Source organism: Strigops habroptila, chromosome 20, assembly GCF_004027225.2.
Source record: "Strigops habroptila isolate Jane chromosome 20, bStrHab1.2.pri, whole genome shotgun sequence".
In the NCBI taxonomy this organism is placed as follows: domain Eukaryota; kingdom Metazoa; phylum Chordata; class Aves; order Psittaciformes; family Psittacidae; genus Strigops; species Strigops habroptila.
In genome coordinates this window covers 2,053,435-2,075,664 of record NC_044296.2, presented here as the reverse complement: position 1 = coordinate 2,075,664, position 22,230 = coordinate 2,053,435, and the positions used below count along the sequence as shown (strand labels likewise).

At 43.8% G+C, this 22,230-nt stretch overlaps 1 protein-coding gene across 4 annotated transcripts in view; it reads right to left on the bottom strand.

Moving 5' to 3' along the window:
• Window positions 1–22,230, bottom strand: part of GNG7 (G protein subunit gamma 7) — a 73,005-nt gene that overhangs the window by 49,464 nt on the left and 1,311 nt on the right. Inside the window, exons 2-4 of one of the 4 annotated variants that reach the window (XR_003994745.1) lie at window positions 21,842–22,002; window positions 8,358–8,419; window positions 1,447–1,525 (exon numbers count right to left, since the gene is read on the bottom strand). The gene's annotated coding sequence lies outside the window, so the exon portion shown is untranslated. The remainder of the gene's footprint in view (window positions 1–1,446; window positions 1,526–8,357; window positions 8,420–21,841; window positions 22,003–22,230) is intronic. The other 3 variants (XM_030509409.1, XM_030509411.1, XM_030509410.1) reach the window with 3 other exon arrangements.

Below are 22,230 nucleotides of genomic sequence, written 5' to 3'. Positions count from 1 at the left end.
CAGCACTTAAAAGTCAGCATCTGGTGACGAGCAGGACAATGACGGACAAATGGGATGCGGTTAGACCCAACTGCATCGCGTCATGTGTGGTGCCACAGAACTGCCATCTGCAGGGCAACACGAGATTCAAGACCTCTGAAGGAAAAACACATGTGAAGACAAGGTTGTGAGTAAAACCACAAGGTTTGGAAAAGGAAGCATCGGAAACATGCTGGTGAAATGGTGAAAGGGTGTTTCTAGAAAGCTGGTGCATATCAAATGCCACGCTTAATCTCACTGTCATCTCCCTTCAAGAACACTAAAATTTACTCGTCCAGTGTGGCCCATCTCCTTTACACAGTGAGGTCAGTGAAGCTTACTAGAAGGTGAACTCCACCTGCAGGCATCACTGCAGTATAAATCAAACTTCAATGTTGTATTTGAGGGCACACAGGGAAAATATTAACAAAATGGAAAAGTAAGTCTAAAACTTTCAGAAAGGTACTACTGATTTTTCCTGTGCTCAGAGATCATACAAAGCTCATAGACAATTTAAACCACCACAACTAATGTTTAACTTATTTCTTCTATAGAAAAGTCATGAGGCTTTAATCACCACGCTGCTTCATTAACTGCAGATTACTAATTACAGGATTTGTTAGTCAGCACGTCCAGACAATGGTTTAGTGTTGATTGTTTGTATAGGGAAGACTGGAACAAATAATTTCATTTTAATGGAATACAAGGTTATTTGCAAGAGCTGTCCTCAGCAGAATGGACAAAAATCATTATGGTTGTAATGAAAAGCAACAGCTTCAGTGGGATCAATGTGAAGCCAAAGACAAGAGAAAATAGCACAGGACAAGTGAGGCACACACCTTCAATGATGTGTTGAATCTCCTGCCTCTACCCTTGACCATTCTGCTTAGAGGGCAGGGAGAAGACATTTGGAGCATTTAATATTCCAGCACAGAGCAAAACCACTACTATATGGAATGAAGAAGCCATCATTTGTAGCATCTTCAGTTCGTGTGCTACAGGTAAATGCTTACCAGGAAAGGCTAGATAAAAAAAGGAAACTGAACTTCATCATCCAGCTACAGCAGTTGAAGCTCACAGCTTCCCTTGGCTCCCAGAAAGAACAAAGGCTCCAACAAACACCTCACGCCTTCTGACTCAGAGGGACATGTCTTCTTTGGAATCTACAGATCTTCCCTAATTAAGGAGGTGGATTACTGTTACATAACACTGCTCCATATGGGCAGTGAGGAATCACCACTCGTTGTGTCTCAGACCAGCAGGAGCATGAAGAGTCAAATCAGAAGAGCACCTGCAAATCACAACCACCACAGCAGTACCATCTGCTGTACCATCTTCCACTGTAGCAGGAAAAACTTCACCATCAGTGGAAGGTAAATGAATAATGAAATGATACCACAGGTTGCACAAGGTTAGAGTTCTGCTCACCTCCTTACTGCAGTGAAGCAGTTCCAGCTACTGCCTCGCAGGGTGTGCTTGCTGCTGGGGATCCTGGTTATGATTCCTCCTGGCAAGAAAAGAGGAATTCAGGAGATCCATCACTGATACACTAAACAGATGGTTCATTATTAATGAAGTTACAATTTGGAATAACATATCTCTCAGCCTGTCTCCGGAGCAGAGCTGCTCCAGCCCTCAGAGCATCTTTGTGGCCTCTTCTGGACCCACTCCAACAGGTCCACATCCATCTTATGTGTGGGACCTGAGATGTTGAGCTTAAGTCCCCCATGGTGGGAGAGAGAGAGAGTTGTTTGCACATTTTGGGGCAGGGGAATGCTGTAGAGCAGTGTTTTAGCAAAGAAAGAAGCAGAGTCCTCTGGCTAAACACAGACCAGCAAGTTTCGTTTTTGAGAAACAACACAAGATATATGAAAAAGCAGGCCTTAAGAAAACATTAAAAACAGTTTGAGAGAAACCAGCTCATGTTGGCTTTCCCCCATGTCGAGATGCTCCTCTGCTACACCACGTTACACGGCTCCGTGGGACGTCCTCCTTCCTGCTTACCAGTAAGATATTGCTCAACCCTCCTCTGGTCAGCCCAACTTACCACACTGAAGTCAAAGCTGTTGTAAGCGAGAGCTAGGGTTTAATTCCAAGAATCCATCTGAGCCGAAATCTAACCCTGCTTGTTTTCTCCACTCATTGCCTGAACACAAACAATTTGGTTGGGTTTTTTTTTTAAAGGAGCAAAACCCACGTCATTTACTCTCCACTGGGGCTTAGGCCGTGGCTGGCCTTGCCCCTTTCACCTCAATCTTCTTTAGATTTCAGTAAATCAAAGGGTGAGGAACAGCCAAAAACAAGAATTTGAAATTGGTTTTTTTTTTTTTTTTTTTTTTTAGAATAGCAATTCTCATAAACACAACATTCCAAACACGAGTGTCAAATGCCAGCTATCCACATAAACATGAAGGCTAGACCAAGAGAATCACAGAACAGTTAGGGTTGGAAAGGACCTTACGATCATTTGGTTCCAACCCCCCCCAATAACCTTCCAGATGAACACAATCCCATCTTTGGCTTTCAGCAGAAACAAGCCTTTTGTTTATAGGCTTGCAGAATCTGACTCCAGGGGCTGGTCTGTTCTTGCTCCAAGAGGGAAAACAAGCTTGACCTCAGCGTGCTGGGATAAACTCTGCCCCCTCTTTCCTTCCACGCTTCTCCCAGCACAAAGGTAAAGAACATGATATTCAGCAGTGTGACTGAGCAGAGCGTGACCACACATCCTCCAGTTTACTGACATCAAAACCAAGCCTGTTAGAGCCAAGGAGGTAACCTGACTGGACATGCTCCTGCTGCCATTCATCAGGCACTTCCCAGCTGGCAAAAGGTCTTCAGTAAGTCAGCTTGCTCCGCTGTATGTGAAGTACAGCATTCACTTACCTAGCACAAACCTCTCCCTGCATGGACAGCCACGCTCACAGCAGACACTCCCCTATCTCCCACTTGAACCATTTCCTACACAGTTGATAAGCAGCCTGCAGTTTCCTCCAGGAGGATATTGCACACCAGCACTTGCTGGCAACAGAGCCTGAACAGAGAACTTGAGTCGTCATTCAAGACGTGGCTTGAATGGAGTGACTTGAATGAAGTGGCTCTACCATTCTCATTAGAAACAGCTACTCGTCATGGAAATCTGTCACAACAACAGGTTTTGGGGAAAAAAGCAACCCAACTTTGTCATAGTTGGACATTCATGACCTGTTCCCTACTGACAGCGTGGGCCAGAACCCCTTTCTCTAGCCTGCTCTGCCAACATGCAAGCGGCTGGCAACTCAAGTACCAGCATTTTGAGATACCTTGAAGTGGGTGTGGGCAGCAAGGAGGGGAATTCCTTTCCAAACTAACTGGAAGCAGCAACAGTTGGTTATGCAAAGCATCTCCCAGGGCCGGAGCCTGCAGCTGCCAACATTCCCGAGTCAGTGCAAGGCTCGAAGGAAACCAGATCATCCATTCCAGCCCACCAGAAAACCTGCAGTGCCAGGAACAATATGGGAGGCAGTCTCTATGGAATTCTTTCCACCAGGATCTTCCAGCTCACCAGCAGGAAAAACTTGCTATACTTCCCTTGGACACTCCAAGATCTGGCAGATCACGGAGCAGGCAGGCGACCAATGCTATCAAGTATTCCAACTGTGATTAATGAAAAGGTTAGAGAGAGTTTAGGACTACAAGATTCAAAGACTCATCCTTCTGCAGCGAATGACTGATGATCCCTGGCAGTGTTCAAGACCCGGTTGGACAAGGCTTGGAGCAACCTGCTCTAGTGGAAGGTATCCTTGCGAGTTCCAGGTGGTTGAAACTGCACGAGCTTTAAGGTCCCCTCCAACCCAAACCATTCTATGATTCTATTGTGCTACTAGTCTTTAAGATTTTTAAGGAATGCTTCAATATGTGAAAAAGTGTGAAAGTCAAAGGTGCTGCATTCATATGGTGAACAAGCCACCAACCCTACCACCTTTGCAAATGAAGGCTGACATGCAATGTTCCTGACAAACTGACTTGGGGTTTTAAAAACAGAGCCAGTCAGCATGCTATTTGTGCAGAAGAGCCTCAACATTCCCATTCCAGAACAGGCAACTCAGCAGTGGGGCTGATATGGAGCTCTAGCCACCCTAACCCAGGGGACGACGTGAGCTCATTCAGCACCATTAGGGAATGCAGAACAGCTCATGGAAACAATCTGTAAACTAGAAAAAGATTCCTTTTAAGATGCCCAATGGATCCCTAATCAAGGAACTGTTCCATGTCGTACCACAGACCCAAATGAAAGCATTACTGACTGACATAACAAACTACCAGTGAGATACATCAGCACGAGACTGTGATTCAGAGCAGTGCTGCAATCCTGAGATAATGACCTGCTGGGCAGCATGGCACATCTCATTGCAGGCAAGGTGGGTGCAGATCCACACCAGGGGTTCAGGTTCCCCCAGTGCTGACACGTTAGTGAAGTTAAAGGGAGAGAAATGCATTACTAAAGGTGAAGTTGCTCAGATCACACTCAAAAATAAGTAACCTTAATGGGATAACCAACTTTGGGTTTAATTCTGCTACTTAGTACTCCAATAATAGGCAAAAGATCTTGGCCCAGAAGTAGATTTTGTAATGTCTCTAAAAATATGTACCTATAAATAGTAAATCAATATCAAACAACTGTATCCGGAAACCAATGCAAAATATCCATGGTAAAGGGAGAGCTTGTGAAGTTTAACTTTCCCTCATTATTCCTTCCAAGGGATGAGCAGGTTCTTCTTTCCTTGCCCACAGAGCTCCTGCTGTTTTCCAGCACACAGTCCAGAGTTTTTGCTAAGGAACAGCTGCCACAGCCAGTGCACATTTGCTTTTGGAGGCAAATCACTAGTTGTGAAGTTGCTAGGAAGTTCTGGCACCTCGCTCTGGAATATTTTTTAAGTCCTAAAAAGAGAAGAGTTGGAGGAGAGGCAAGCAGAACCAGCCTTCCCTATGTCCTGCAGTGCTTCACACCTCAAGGGATCTATGCTTCAAGCTCAAAAGCCGCAGAAACGATTTGACAGGACCCATGCGACTACACTTGTCACTTTAAAGTCCCTCCAAAGGCAAAGCCTGACCAGCAGCTGCTCCTGTGAAGCTCAGCTCCTTTGGGGTCTCAGAGCAGAGCAATGGGAAGCATTGCTAGGATGCTTCCAAGCATCTCAAGCAGCACAGCACCATGCACAAAAGGCTTCATGCACAAAAGGCATCTATGCACGAGTGGGTTCACACATGGGAAGGTGCAACTCAAGACCACACAGCCCTGTACAAACAAGTAATTCATAACTGAAATGAATATGAAAATGCCTTAAACGCTCATTGATCTAAGGAAAAGGAGCACAGAGCAGCACAGTGTGGTGCTCAAGCACCGGATTTACCTACCCTGCCACTTTGCAGCAAGATGGGGTATTGAGAAGGACAGTTACTACAGCCATGCATTCCTACTCAGGCTTCAGTTTTCCCCTGAGCAAAAGAGGAAAAAGTTGGAAATAAACCTTGCAGACAGGAGCATTCCATTTGCAAGAGTTCATTCTTTAAAGAACCAGGACAAGCTAATTCCTCACTAAATAGCTGCGGTTATGACTCTGCTTTGCAGTATATTGCTAAACACTTCCAAGGTTTTAGAGCAATACACTCAGGACAGCAGTCCATGGAAATAACAGGACTTATTTCAGCAGTAACTGAGCTATATTTAAAAACTTTACTTATGGGATGCCAGTTTCCTGAAGCTGTTTGGAAGATTCAATTTTAAAATGTACAAACTGTAATGGAACAAGAACATGCTGTAGCAACAGCCTTCTTTTGCTAGGAGATACATTAGATCTGTTCCTGGACTTTGCAACTTACTTTCATCCCCAAAAAATCACCTTTTCCTCCTTTTAGAGGACAGATTAAGAATAGCAACAAAAAAAGAAAATCTGTATGTCTGCAGAAAAAAAAACCCCAAAAAAACCCCCACATGTTTATAGGGAAAGTTTATTCCTAAAAAAAATAAATCTTCCAGTTTTAGCGAATGCCTCCAGCTGCTATAACCAGATCAAATCAGTGACAATACACTTTTTTCCTCTAGGGATGCTTAGGTTTAACATGATTAGATTAGCTCAATGCCTCTGCAGGCAAAGAAGCAATACAAGTTCTTTTCTGTCACTGACAACCTCCTAAAAATTGGAAGCATTTTAAAATGTACACCAACTGAACAACTGATTGAAACAGGAAGAGGAGGTGAAAGCGTATCCAGCTGAAGCAGCAAGGGAGAATTCATTACCCTGGAAATACCAGAGCGAACACAGATGGGATGCTGTGGTTTATCATTCTTCAAGTGCCATTATAAAAGTGCACAGGCATTTGCTTTTAAATATTATGACAAGCAGCCGAATGGCATAAACTATAGCTGTGTTCACTGACAATTCAGGAACTGTTCCAGTAAAGCAAATACTAAACATCTACAAGCTGCTAACTTCAAATCCAAGCTAGCAATACAGCACTCCCCAGGGAGGGGATCCTACCCCTTTCCTACCAGATGGGCAAATTTCACCTCATTCTGCCATTACAGAAAGTGAGAAGAAGAAAAAAACGTGTCAAGGAAGGATTTAGAAGCAAGGTTAATAATTTTCAATGTGGATGTTCCTCCTGGGATACCTTTTACTCTCAAAGCAACTTTTGAGGTTATTTCAATGTGCTTTCCTGTTATACAAAGCACCCTGTCTTGCAAGGACTATCAAGCAATTTTGTACTGCCAATTAGTTATAAACCTGAACTCCTTAATAAACCCTGGAAAATGGGGTGCTCTTGAAATATCAGTGATGACTAGGCCAGGGCAGCATCGTTGCTGCAAGATATAAGTCATCAATAAAGGTGCCTTCCCCTAACTTTGTGAACAGAGCAACAAATGCCAGCATTAAAAACTGCTTCCTAACTGATAGGTGCTCTGAGAGTCCTGACCAAAGAACTGAGAGTTATTCACCATGCAGAGCTGAATGAAATGAAAGGGCTCACAAATGGGTCCTGAAAACAGAAGGCAAACAGCAGCAACAACCCATTCACAGGCCCTGCTATAGAAACAGCTTAGAAAGGAAAAAGAGCCCACTGGGCTGGGGAGAGATGCATGCCTCCATACTTCAAAAAATATCTGCCTCTTTAGCAAACAAAGATTTGCTTTGGAGATAGAGACTGGCATAAGCATGTCCTGTTTGATGCCCTGAGGCAAAATATTACCATGTAGCAACCTCTGTTAGTTCTCCCTTTTTTTGTTGGGTTTTTTTCTCCCCAATTCCTTATGTTTTGAATTATGCCTCCAGTTGACTGTGACTCACAGCAAATCTCTATGCTGATCCCACGAACATCCTTCCCCCTCTTGGAGGAGACACCAAGTGCAAAAAGTAGAGCAGAATGACGCAAATGGGACAGACAGGGGACACTTCTGTTCAGAAAGTGAGGCAAGAGGAAGCACTGCCGTATCCCTGCCACAGTTCTAGGGAAAGGGCCAACAGTCACATGATGACATACAGCTCCTAATGCATTTGCTAACAAGTCTGCCAGTCAATTACTCATTTCATATGGTTTTAAGGACTTGTGTTCTCTCAGCGTTCTTGAGACTCAGGCTGTTTCTCAGATGACAGCAGAAGCAGCACATGGCTGGCAGCTGATGCTGTGGGATCCAGCTTCAAGGATACACTGCCCTCTCTTGGAGACTCCAAACCCAACCCCACGGAAGGGCACTGAAGATCAACATGCTCCTCGCATCTCCAAAAAAACCCCAAAACTTTCTGCCCAAGAGGCCAGTCAGAGGCAACAAGCAACTCTGGTAACACTCCCCTGCCTGATACAGCACTTTGAGGAAGGATGTGTAAATGCCTTTTGGAAGAGCTGCTCTTAAGGTAGGTCAGTTTTGACTAATAACCTTGTAGGTACCTTTATATAATCCTATCAAAACTTAGTCTTTTCACATGGAACTGTATAGCAGATAATGCATGGCACAACTGTGTCTACCCTGGAGAATGCTGTAACATCTAAAGAGCAGTAAAAATGTGATATGGTGACAGTCATCACAAAAAAAGAACATAATTCAGGGAAACCATTTCAGCTTACAGGCAACAGCTACACGTTAGCTTTCTGTGTGACCCTGGGGCAATTTTAGACATTTAACACCCTATCTTGGTCAAACTGTCTCTAAGAGGACTCTGAGCATGCTGCTACCATATTCACACTGCTCACCTCGTAAGATATCCCTGGTTTGGGGAGTCAAGGATATAATGATATGGAAAATTAACTATGAGGGAAGAGCAATGATTTGCATGTCTTTACGGTGTACTGCTGCATAAACATACCTGGTCAGAGTGTTCACACCACCTTCTTCAGCACAAAGGCAGATGAAAGAATGACAGCTCTCCTAAAAAAGGAAATGGAGAGTTTTCAGCAATTCAAACATTCCTGCAGGGAATGCCCACTACTCTGAACATCAGCCTTTCATCCAACCAGCTGAAGCACTTCACACCTTTTGGGGTTTATGAAGGCAGACAGAGTAGCCATATGGCTACAAAGACCCCTTTTATCCTGACAGACACAGGTGTTATTTTTGCCCTGCTTGAAACCAGGCTGGACTTGGTTGTTACAGAACTATTTCAAGTCACCAAGTATGAGGGACATGTCCCATGGATTCAGTGATCAGCAGCTGATGGCAGGCCAAGCTTTAAGGCTGACTCTGGCCACAGAGGCAGAGCACCTATGTGCACTCTCTGCAATTTCAGATCTGAGTCTGAAGATGGCTCCATCGGCACAAGAGATGCCATCCACTTCTGCCTCCCTATAACAAGAGAAAAGTATCATTAGGCACACAAAGAATGAAGAAATAATCAGAATGCTTAGTCAGCCATCAATCACATGGTATTTGTCATAGGCTGACAACAATGCTGCTGAGAAGGCATGGAAGCAGTCACATATGTGCATTATATATTTCTAAAGATGTAAGACTGCGATACAGAACCTACAACAAAAGAAACCAGAGAAAAATAGCCTGAGCAACTCATGGGAGTCAAAGAGAAAAAGAATGACAAAGATTTAACTAAAGAAAGGGAAGAGGAAGGCAGATCTGCAGCATTTCGGTTTTTTGTTCCTCCACAACGATCAAATTAAAAAGCCCACACACTTAAAGTAAGGAAAGTTACAGGGGAGATAGAAATACAATCATTCAGAATCACTATTTAGCTTCAGAAAACTGCTGCATTATCTTCCTTTGTCAAGCGACAGATAATGAAATCAGCAAAAGAAAATGCAGAATTTGGACCCATCATGCAAAAGCCAGAAGGAAACCAAGGATATCTTAGGTATGGGTTTACCAGTCTGGACCTAAGGAGCTCTGGCCCCACAAATACCACCCAGCAGGGCACAAGTGATGATGAAAGGACACACAAGTGGCTGTGCAAAGACCTCAATGCTTTCTCCCATGTCCTCATTGCAGCTACAGCCATAATGCTACCCTCACACACGTAGCCCAACAAGCATAAGACATCAACGTGAGATGACAAAAAAACCAGAACTTGGCATAGGCATGTGCCCAGGACCCAGTTACAGAGCTGTGATTTACTAATAAACCTTTCTTCAGGAACCTTCATAATGTTTCATTTATACCTTCGAAAACACCTCGGATAAAACCCTGGCTCCACCAACGTCAAGCAAGATTTGTCACTGACTTAAGGATAAATATCCTAGTTGCATTTCTGTTTCCACTGCATGATGTCTGAAGCTCCAAACATGACTTTAGTATTTAATTCATGGTGACAGGCAGTCAACCTCAGCATTTCCAACAGCCAGCCAACCCCCAGCAAACAGAAAGCTACAGAGATCCCTCTAAGACTTGACCCTCTCTAGCTATTAGAAGAGAAACACCCACTAAATGTGCTAGTGTGAATTAGAAGAAAGCACACAGGGAGTAGAGAATATGAACATTATTATTTTAGGTAAAGCTTGGGTTTCCTTAAAGTTATGATAAAAACAATCAGGCAACTACAGCTGGTGCTGCAAGGGCCACAGGGCAGTAACAGGGCTGCTGCTGGTGCCCAGCCTGTTTTCATAGCTGGGCAAACCAGATGCTGCGAGCTCTGCGAAGGCAAGTAGCTGCATAGTTTGTTCCTAGAGGGAACTGTTTAATGTCTAATCATTAACAGTAAAAACCACCCTAGATAAAAGTCAGCTAGCAATAGACTAATGCAATGATGCATTTCATGTCAGCAGAGTCATTACAGTCACCAGGAAGCGCAGGATGTCTGCTTGTTCCTGTTATGGCTCTACTGTGTTTCCCTGCAGAAGGGACAGCTTCGCAGGAAACAATAGAAATTAGAAGTAACAATCTATTTGTTCTTGAAACCTCTCTCATCCGAACAGCAAGAGCATCTGATCCAGTGTGCTGAAGGCAGAAGATCAGACATGCTCAGACGCATTAGGGCATTTTAAGCTGCTGCTGCCATTAAAGATGAGAAGCAGCAGCAGTGTTGGGAGGCTGCTTGCCAGAAATACTGCAGAGTTACGTGGTCTGAAAAGTGCAAACTTCAAATGTGTCAAGCCCATTATTTGCCTGGTAAGGTTGTGAGGGCAAACCAAGGCCAACTTACACCTGTAGGACCCTACTCTGTGATAAAGCAGCCCACTTAGGAGTCCCCTAAGAGCCTGAGATGGAAATGGAGGTGCTTGAACCATCCCCTGCCTGTGCGGCACATCGACCCTATGAAAGAGAAGCCACATGTCCCATGTTACACGCCAGGACGGGGATGGGCAGGCACTAGGCACAGTGACAGCACGTGCAGCAGCACCTATTTCCTACCTGCAGCCTGAGAGCATTGTCAGCTGTGATAGCTCTGACGTGGCTGTCACACAAACACAGGCACTGCTATCAGGTTAGATATAAGGAAGAAGTTCTCTACTGTGAGGGTAGTGAGGCGCTGGCACAGGCTGCCCAAAGAAGTGGTAAATGCTCATCCCTGGCAGTGTTCAAGGCCAGGCTGGACAGAACCTTGGGCAACATGGTCTAGTGTGAGGCATCCCTGCCCATGGCAGGGGGTTGGAATGGATGATCTTAAGGTTTTTTCCAACCCAAACCATTCTATGATTCTATGAGACAACATGCAAAACGTCAAGTCCTCTCACTCTTCCATGAAATTTTCTGAATCAATACACTCACTTAGACTCACTCCAGCCCAGCCCATGAGGCATCAGTATCTCCCGGCCCGCATACTGGAACAGAGAGGCATTTATTCCCTTCTGAATCAACCCTACTCCCTAGACTAAAACTCAGAGACAACTGCGGAGAGCAAAACCCCTCAGCTGCCAAGCAGGCACAAGGCTCCAAGGCCCTCCCTCCACGCACCTCTGTCCAGGAGGGGTGTCCACCTAAGCCCTGTCCCCACAAAGCCTCTGAAGCTGCGGCTGTAAGCAAGCACGGGGAGGTTGCTGCAGTTGAAGCCTGGTGACACTACATGGGAAACAGAACTAAGCAAGACACTTCGAAGTTGATATAAATTGTTCTTTTTCTTCACTACCAGAGGTACGTAACACTCCATGGATGAGCAGGGAGAAAGCCCGCATCAGAAGTGCCATCTGCATCATCCTCACTAAACCCTTCCTATTGAGTACCTCTATCAGTTAAAAAAAAAAAAAACAAACCCCAAAAAACCCCAAAACCCCAAAAAAACTGTTAAAATAGAGCTGGTGTTCAAAGATGGGTTCTATACAAGTATAAAATAAGAGTCCAGAACACTATGAAAAAGGCAGCAGCACATCAGCAAACCTATCTGTCTTCACTTCCTGAAGCTAAAACCTTGCTCTGCCCATCCCGCAATAAACCCAGGCCCTGTGGTGCTCTCTGTCAGAAGATGCCTCCACCAGGAACATCTTCCATCTCCCGCTGGCCACGCAGGGCTCGCTGTCATTCCGTGAACACAAAGCCCACGTGGCACAGCACAGCACCACCCCTGCCCAGCTGAGCGAAGCAGAGAACACCAAACCCCAACGCTTTCAACGCACAGCTGCACACTCTGAAATACTGAAATTACTTAGGATTACAGGACAGCAGCACCAACCAAAACGTACGTTCACTGGGTTCTAACAGAGCCTTTTACCATTTGTTCTTCATCACCAACCCCTGTATTTATGTATAAACTACTCACGTAACGTAAGGCGGAGCTGTGCTTGAAAGCATCACAGAAATAGGCCTTTTTTAAAACAATGTATTTAAATACGGGTATCCAAATCATACTTCTTCAGTATCTTTTATCAAAAGCTCTCAAAAGCTTCTTAAGCAACTATAGTTTGTGTCCCTACTAATGTGGGGGGGGGAATCTCAACTGCTTCATTATAGTCATGTCGATGCTCCTAAAAATCTGCGATCAGAGACCTGGGAAGCTCTTGAAATCTGTTGTCCCTGAGACAGAGCATCACTATTGCTCTCCCTTGTACCCAAAAGGAACATCACCCCCTTCACCAACAGTCACAATGCAAAGCCAAAACCATACAGATCTATAGTGTCTCTATGAGCCCGCTGAGTGTGTCACAAAGCAAATTGTTGCCCAGCCACTGGGATAAATGAAGATAACGTGGTGAACCTGCATCCCCCACAATGGACCAACACTGAAGCTCCTTCCACCACCAAAACACCAGGTGTGGTTCATGTCATACTGAAGATGACAGCAGGAATCCACAGCATCCTGAGAGCCAGGCTGACTTGGGGCAATGCCATTTCGAGCCTCCTCTTAGTACCGATGTGCAGCAGCACAGTTGTCTTCACTCAGACCAGCTAATGAAGCCAGAACAAATAGTTCATGCATGAATAGTAAGGTCCTTTCTGACCCTAACTATTCTATGATTCTACGAACAAACCCCATAAGATCTGAACAGCAACCACTACTGGTAGAAAACTGAAGCAGCCTTCAAACACTACAGAAAGCCCATCCCCAATGAGATCTGTTTCGGTGTCACATAAGCCAGGAAAGCAAATTAATAATATTTATAGAAATGGAGTAGAACCAAATCTTATGTAAACCTGGTCATGCAAGCAAATTCACGGAGAGGTACTTGCCAGCTCTGGGTGCAAGGGTGGAAGAGGTCACAGATTGATGAGCTCTCACTTACAAATCTGTTCTTTTCTAGCACGTTTATACAGCTTGCAAAACCTTGAAAAGAGCACTTGGCAACAAGCCTGCCAGCAAACTCTCTGCTCACTTCCTACAGTCTAACAGAAACGCATGCAGGCATGAGGGACAAGTACCAGATCATGTAATAGGCTCACCTGCTCCTTAACTTTCTACTCCAACAACTACTTCCACAACAACCTTTTAAATTAGAATTAACAACAACATTATCCTGGAAGGAAGGCAGAAGCAGCAAGAGCACTGTCAACTTGCATCATCTTCTATTTTTTCTTAGACAAAATTAAACACTGTTAGTGAAAATGGCCTTTTACTTCGATAATTTCACTTAAATTTGATCTACAGGCCCCAGGATAAAGTGTTTACTATGAGAAACTAAAGAGTTTTCAGAATTCTACAATTTACTAATGCCCACTGCTTCCAACACTTGCAAGAGGAACTACTCTAGGTCAGCTGCAGCCTGCTAGCAAGCTGAAGGACATTAAGCAAAGAAATACAGAAGATGTGGACAAAAGCCTCTCAAATACTCTTACAGGATTAAGTGAAAAGAGTCCAAGGCCATCCTTCTTCCCACCCAGCCATTATATTTTATTTTTAATCAGCATAAAAGCTACAGGTTAAGCCAGCAGGTCCGCCACTGAGATTGAAGGAATGGGAATTTACAGTGCGATACCATTCACAGCAAGCAAGCAGCCAACAAGAGAAAGGTGGAGAGAAACCCAGAGACAACATAGAGCCCTTTTGCAGTAATTTAAAAATACTTCATTTGATTAATTTTTACCTTGCATGCATTAAAAATTCAAATAGCATTTGGACAACTTCTTAAAAGAAGCCAGCCACATCACTCTGAGAGTCCAAACCCGATCCACAGACACTAGCACTTGGGTTAGCTTGATACAATCAGTCCCTGCAGGAGTTTGAACCCATAATTACAGCATATCACAGCAGTGTGCACATGGGAATAAAAAGGAGAAAGGCTTTATTTATGCAGGGGACAAGAGTCTCAGGGATTACATGATTAAATCAAGGAGAAACGGTTCAATGCAGAAAGCCAGCAGATTCAGGAAGCTCTTAAAACAGCTGCAGCAGAGACTCTCTGGCTTCTCAAACTACAGGAAAAATGAGGGAGCAACACACTTTTTAACCAGGGTGGTTTGCCTGCAGACAGATTGTATTTCACTTACAACATAACAGCGTGCACAGTTACTAGCCAAACAACCTCTCCCAGCTGTTATTTACTGAAAAGAGTAGGAAGTGGTTACTCTCTCGAGCTACAGCTAAACCACAGCAACTCTTAATTCTCCTTGTCTTCATGCAGTACAAAAGGGAGCGCAGTAACAGTGCACCAAAGAGATGCACACAATACATCTCCTCTGGTAGTTGACAACCCTATTCTATTTTGGGGATGCTCATCTGCAGGTGGAATGGGATTTATGTTCCCACGACTGACAACACAACTCACTCGACTCCGCTCCATCCTGGCTTATGGCAGCTGCTGCTATTTTGAGCACTATGCCTCTCCAGTGCTGCGGAACAAGATTATTCCAAAGGTGAGAACTATTTCCAGATAACACAAGAACAGTATTTTCCACACTTTAAAAAGTATTAAAAAAAAAAATCATGGCTGTTTAAGAAGTTTTGCAAGAGACTGAAGAACCCTCTCCAGCAAAGCCCGGGACTACCTGCATTAACAGGCTTTTCTTATACATAACCCATGCAGCTGCTGAGACTGTTAAAGTCACTGCCCTGCTGGACTGGGTAAAATAGTCTTACCTGGGCTATCACAAAGATATTCTTCACTAGCAAGTAGGAAAGCATCTGTTCCCTCTATCCTGACAAGAACCTTGCCTTCTGACAAACAGATTGAAAATATAGTCCTCCAGAAGTCACAGCTACAGCCACTCTACGCTGGAATTGCCCCCAGAAATATCCATAAACCAAAAGAAACAGGAAAATGAAATGTAACATTGAGTCAATATCATACATACTAACAGAAACATCAGATCTAGAGCATATAGTTTTGTTTTTCACACATATGCACTACAAACACTTTTCACAACCACACACCAAAAAAGCAGGTTGTTCTTAAACTACTTCAGAAATTTAAGAGTTAACTGCACTCTAGAAACTGTCAACCTAAATCCCCGGAAAGAAGAGCTGAGGGTGGGATAATAAGGCAAAGAATGTTACCCATCTAATTAGCAATCAGAGAAGAAGAATTCTGTGATCAGTCAGAAACACTGACTTCTTTAAGCTTAATATTGACCCATGAGAGCACTGCAGTTCAGCTAGAGCGGTTCTCAGTCGCTCACCCCAAGGTCCCTGACACAGAGAGCCTCTAATTGCTACATGAGCTCCGAAAGATGAAGAGCTAAGTTGGACAGTCTACCAGAAGGCCTGAAATCAGAGCAGCTCAGCTTCTTCCCTGCCCAAGTTGAAAGGCTGCCCATTGCAGCTCTGGTGATCCAGCTTCCATTGCAATTAGCCACAAAAGATGTATCAGTCCAACAATTGTTTCAGCCTTCAGAACCTTGTGTCTTCGACGATGCCTGTAACGAACAATGCCTGGACAAATTAAATTCCAGTCAAGTCGTCACCAGCTGCTGTTCATACGCACACAGTTTTTTAAGTAACATCCTGGAGCAAGCCCTTCCTTGTCCTCCATGAGCTGAATTGCTTGTGCCCCACAGGGCTGCTAGAATATAATTACTCCTCTAAACCCACAGGCTACTCTTCCAAAGTAGGTGTGCCCCATGACTAATACCTGGCAACCAACCAGTTCCATCTGCATTGGTATGCTGGGAGCACAGAGCTACTGCTGTCACTTGCAACAGCTCCTCTTGTATCTGTATCAACAGAAGTGAAACCCTTTCTTTCACCCCAGTGCCCAGTGTTAAAAAGGCTGTGTGTATTTCTGTTGATACCTTTACAAAGTGTATCTGCTATGTCTCACAGGCACTAATCTATCAGTGTCTAAAACAAGTGCTCTAAACTTGATGAGTTTCTACGAGGGATCATAGCGCCATATGCTTGAGCACTGACAAATGAATTTGGCATTGCACCTTTGCAGTGGAAATCAGCAGACAACGTGGGATTTTGTTACCCTTCCCAGGAAGATGTCTACAGCAAGCCACTTCAGAGCACAGGGTGGGATTTATGCTTTAACACGCAAAGATCAGTCTGTGGACTCACCAAAATGGAATTAAGAGGAACACACCCGTTGGTCTCACAGTTCTTCCTGGGGATACACTTTCTATAGCTTGGTTCCCAACACAACCAGCACCAGAGCACCAGGAAACACAAATTCATTCAAATGAGCAGGAAATGCACAGCACAGCCCGAAGCAGCTCTTTCAGATGGATGCTGGAGTGCTAGGAGCCAAACACAACTCAGTAAGGCTGCAAGGAGAAACTTGAGAGAGAAAAAGCCATGTGTATTCACACTGCTGACTGACTGAATCACCAGTTTGTTTCCCAAAAGATGGGCATGCTGCACAGTTCCACCTCAAATAAAACACACCTGATCCAAACTGGCAACACTTACAGGTCCCATGTTCTGGAAACCATCTCCAGGCAAAGCAGCACGAGGTTTTAAATTGAAAGACATGATGAGAGGTTAGTTTTACATTCCTCTTTGAGAGCTTCCCTTACACATTCACCTGAAAACAATCTCCAGGTCCTGTTTGTGACAAAAAACAAAAAAACAAAAAAAACCCCAAACCAACCAACCAAACACAATAGTAAATCACTGTACTAACCAGCATCTAATCTCATCCTACATGCAGTTGTCTTCACCTGACTGAAGACAGAGACTAGAGCACAAGGTGAATGGTCCTCCTAATTTATAGACTTCCTGTCACCCTTTACCAACAAACACTCAAGAAACCAACAAGCCAAACCAAGGGAATTAAACTTTGTGGCTCCCTGACCATGTGAAAGAAAATACAGTTTGAAGACCATCAACACCTGAATTTCTAGTCTTGCAGAGTTTTGTCTCCAAATTTTATTTCACCCCATGTCTTACAGGACACCAACCCACTCTCAACTTCTAGATAATATTTCTTAATTTTAGTACATTCATCTCATCCTTCCCTGCTTTTCGAAGCTGATACCTTCAAAAATCTCATATAAAGCATATGATTTATGAGTATTTATTTCCCCATCTCAAAGCCACAGTTCCAGTACTTAAGCAGAAAACATGCTGGTACCAGGAGGCATGTTCCACTTCCATTTACTAACTTTAACACATTCATTGCAAAACCTCATTTTATATCCTTCCAGATGATCAGCACCACATTTGTTTGAAGCTTTACCAGGCAGGATCTTACAAGGATGGAAGCCGACAGGTCAAGATGAACAGCATAACTCCATATGCAATTCACAATATGAATGACAGCAACACTTAGTGAGGATTAGCTGCAATGAAACCTGCCTGACAGGAGCCTAACACAAGCTTTCCACCAGGTGCTACTGCAGGTGTTCACTCCACTTGTGGTTTCCCAGAACTCTGCCCAAGACACAACGCATAATGCTCACCAGATCCTTTTGATCACTGGAAATGCATTACCTGAGCCATCCACTCAGATTCTCAGCACCTCTATACGCACACGCTTCATTCCCACAGCGGCCAGAAGCACATCCACATCTAAGATTATGCTTAGGGACATCATTCCGAAGTTACAAGCAAAAAGGTCATATTTTTTGGCCTTAACTAAGGATCTTTCTTTTAAAAAGTTAAAGAGCCTCTCAGGCCTTTTTATTACCCCCAATAGAAAAGTTGCACAGGAACATTAAATTCACATTTGTGTTTGGGAATCATACCATAATTCCTAGCAAGGAACTGGAAAGAGCAGCCATGATACATCATGATTTATTAAGCATAAACACTGATTCTTTACCAGAAAGAAAAAAGAAGTTACCCTTAGATTGGAAGACTACAGCAGGAATCCCTCCTAAAAGCAGTTTCTGCAGTAAGTCTACAGAGAAATTCTTCTGTAGTTTCAGAACTGAAGCAGAAAAATCTGAGGACAAGCTGCAAAGGTTTAAAACACAAGAGAAACATTTAGACCTTGTGCATTTTTCTAACAGCAGATGAGGCAGAAATGGACAAAAAGCCTCCAGGGCTCAAAAAACCCCCAAACTATAGATTTAAAAATAGATTTATTTTTTCTGAAAGGGATAAGTTGATAAAATAAAAAAGCTTCTGGAGAACATTAGAAGAATGTGAGACTCTTATGCAGTCCATTTTGTAGTTTTTTCCCCTCCCTCTTTCTGTAGAATTAAAATAAACCAAAGCAGGAGTTACTGAAGTTTCTCAGCTTTTACAGTTTCTTAAAAGTCCATTAAATATATATATGTGTATATATATCTTTAACTGTAAATTTGGAAACATTTTCAGTTATAAGAACCAACACAGGCTGGAGTAATTAAAGCTTTTTCTTGCCTGTTAGAAGGAAGAAAAACATACAATAAATTATGGAAAAGCATAATCTTTAACTAAATTTCCTGTTTTCTGTCTCAGCATTAACAGTGTGCCTGAATTTCCTCCCTTTCCCCCCCCCCCTCTTTTTAAAGTCACAGTCAATCCCTCCCCACCCATTTAACACAAACCTGATCCAAAACTATGGGAAGTTTCAAGCATGTTTAAGTTTGAAACATGAGCTGAATTCATAACTCACTCTCAAGGAAAAAAAAAAATCCATCTCCTACACCCCTTAAAACAAAGATTAGACCTACTTAAGCTGAAGAACTGCTCCTCTCACACAACAGCTAACCACCACCAGCATTAAGAATTAACTGTGCATCGCTCTACTCAGCCTTTACAAATAGCTTTATTGTCACAACCACTTTCAGCTGGTTTTTTTTAAGTTAGTTTGTGCCTTTTCAGGTATTTTGGAGGAGCAGAAGGAAGGATGAAAGCGGTAAAATTGTGCAATACAAGGAACATTTTTATCCAGTTGATGGGTTCACTGGGTAGAAAATTTATGTACAAGAAACTCGCGACTGTTGGGAGCAACTTTCAGAAGCAGCATTTAACATAAAAACGTGGTTGTACTGCACAATGGCCCATTTGTTCTGGTATTTTAATAAAGGGCCTTTTAGCAGAACAATGCTGAAGCAGCTGATAACAGGGGACTCTTATACGTGACAGCAGTAAAATCTGTATGGCTGGAACTAACGCCAAGAGATGGAGCAGAGTCAGCTGAAGCAAACTGCCCATGCACATGCCCATCAAAACCAGGTGCCTCCAGCTGGTACCCAGAAGCAACGTCTGATTCTTTCAGCTCTCATACTCTTAAGTTCCAGCAGTTTATTTTTAAATGCAAACTAAGTGGATAAATATAAGACAAATTAATTGAAAAAAAAACCACAAAAACCAAACCAAACAACTCCAGTTTTGCAACAACAGTTAGACCACACAGCAGGAGGGAACTGCATTTACATTTTCTTCCAGTTTTATTCCCTTCCCCATTTCATTTCTTCTGCCATTCTACACATCAAGCTAGAAAACCCATAAGAGAAAAAGAAAATCTATCCCTTTACCTGGCAACAGGTGAGAAGAGACACACACTGTCCAAAGAAGTCAGAGATGCTGAACTGGGGAATTCTGAAACCTACTATATACACAGGATCCCACTGCAAGGTTCCTGGTCTGGGGCTAAACCCGTTAAATGAGTGATATTTGAGCAATTAGAGAGAGCTTTACACCTCAAAGTTCAACTACTGGACCTCTGCACCTCAATTCCTTTGACTTCTTATGCATAAGAGGAAACCAATACTGGGTCTACCAGCCACATGAGCAAGCCAGGACCGTAGCCACAGCAGGTACCTTACCTCAAACCTTATCCACTATTACATTCGTAGAGATGTGGTATTTTATAAACCCCTTTTTCCTCTAGCTCTACCCTTCTGAAACAATTACAAACTTTTATCCTGCTTTTTATGCAGCCATCATTTTTGGGTCATCCACCCACAGCCCTTCTACAGCACAGCAGCACTGACATCCCTCTCACCAGCTTTGCTGCTACTCACAGCATTCAGAACTCTCATGAATTCAGAGCTCTGCTGGGGTCTATAAACCCAACACGACTGAACTAGATGATCTTTCCAACCTGAGCTAATCTTCACAGTCGAAAGGGCAAGAAGGTGGAGGGGTTTTTAAGTGAGTTTGGCCGTTCACCTCCTCCCAAAGATGTCAAAGAAAACTTCCCCCTGCTGCTGGCAAGCAGACAAGCGGCTACTTCAAGCCCTATGGAAAACAGACCATTCTAAAGGCAATTAGGTAGGTGCTGGTGCTCAGCCAGCCCCATGGTTCCACAGACTAACCTCTGCACTAACAGGACAGTTTCTGGCAGGGAGAACCATGATTCCCTGCCACTGACGGCAACAACTTCCACTGCCTTACTTGCATGCCAGGAAGCGAACAGCGGTTACCAGCAACCAAAATCAGGGGTTTCTGAAGGGCAGTGTCTAGTTCCCCCGGAGCCAAGTTCAGGGACAAGGAACCAGGCACTCACCTTGTTACACTAACGAACTTCGGAGCATGACAACCTCCCAGCACACGAGGTAGGGCAGATCAGTTATCTCTGGTTTGCAGATAAGGAAATAAGGCAGGAAGGCAGAAGTTGGGCCGGCCACAGGGGAAATATGACAAGCAGAGGACAAACCTATGTCTCCCGAGTCACACGCTCCTCTCCCAGCCACTGAATTATTATTCTTGCGTGTTTGAACCAAGAGAAGTCAGTCTCCTGGTATGCTGAGATTCCCCTAACTTCAAAGGGGGATAATGCCTTCCTAAGGTAACTCATGATGTCAAAAAGCACAAATTATCTTAAGTAATACCAGTTATACGCTATAGCCAGGGATAAGATGGATGCAGAAGGAAAAATGGTACATTGAAACATGCCTCCTGTGTAAATCATCAAAATCCACAACAACGCTTCAGCCACACATGAGAGCAATGTCCATTCGTTTCACAGCTACGGATGGCAGAAGAAAACCTCTCAGACAATAAGCTCTATTTAAACATATTGATCCAGGGGTTTTGGTGCATTCTCCTCTATACTGGCTATAACCAGCATATGATTAATGGTGCTACATTGTCACAGAGCTCCTGTGCATTTGCTTTACAACCATGCAGCTGACTTTGAACCCATCAGCTCATCTGCCTGCACACACGAGATATCCCATACAGCATAAAGACACAAAGCCACCAAAGGATGAAGGTCTGACTTCAGTAATACATGCTTGAGAAGCAAGCAGTGTCTGAAAAGCAGTATGTTGAGAAAACCAAGCAACTACCTAAAAAGCTTCAAGTTTACTTACAGTCTCAGACTAAATACCAAGCTACTGACTTCTGTGGTGTGCCACAAGCCAGCTCTTCTCCTGGTAGTAATCACCACAGTTCTACTTGCCCAGGTCAGTTTTACAAGAAGCTGTAAACAAACCTGAAGGTTGTCAGTTCTCTCCCTCAAAACAGAACCCACCTCACAAACTACTCATGCCTTAAACATAACTCAGCACCTTAAAAGCTACAATAACTTCTTGTTTCGTTTACAAGCACAGTACCAGAGAACATGTCTTAGAGCGGAATGCAGCTCTATCACAGTCCATTTGGCTTTTGTCTAAGGCTACACCTGATGGCAATGGCCCAGTACAGAGGTAAATCCCATTCACCTGCTCCAGCACTGTTGAAGTAAATGAGCTGCCGAGGTCAGGCACCCAGTTCTTGAACCATGCACCGTGGTTCCAGTCCCTGCTCACCTACACAGCATACGCCTCCCCTCCTCCACCTCCTAAAGGACACCTGCTGGCATCTGCCTTTTCATTCCACACATCTGGAAATGAGAAGGAAACAGGTTTTTCTCTTTGTCTATGGCACCCACTTACCTCCTCTACTCTGCTCTACCTCAGTAACACAGAAATTCAGATACCGCAGCTACCCCTCCTTTATATAACCCGTGCACTACAATTCACTAATGCCTCCAAAGTACTGCCCAGAACAGGAAGCCTACCATTGCTATCCTTTACCAGCCATCAACTCCTCCAGCTATTTTCCCCTTTTC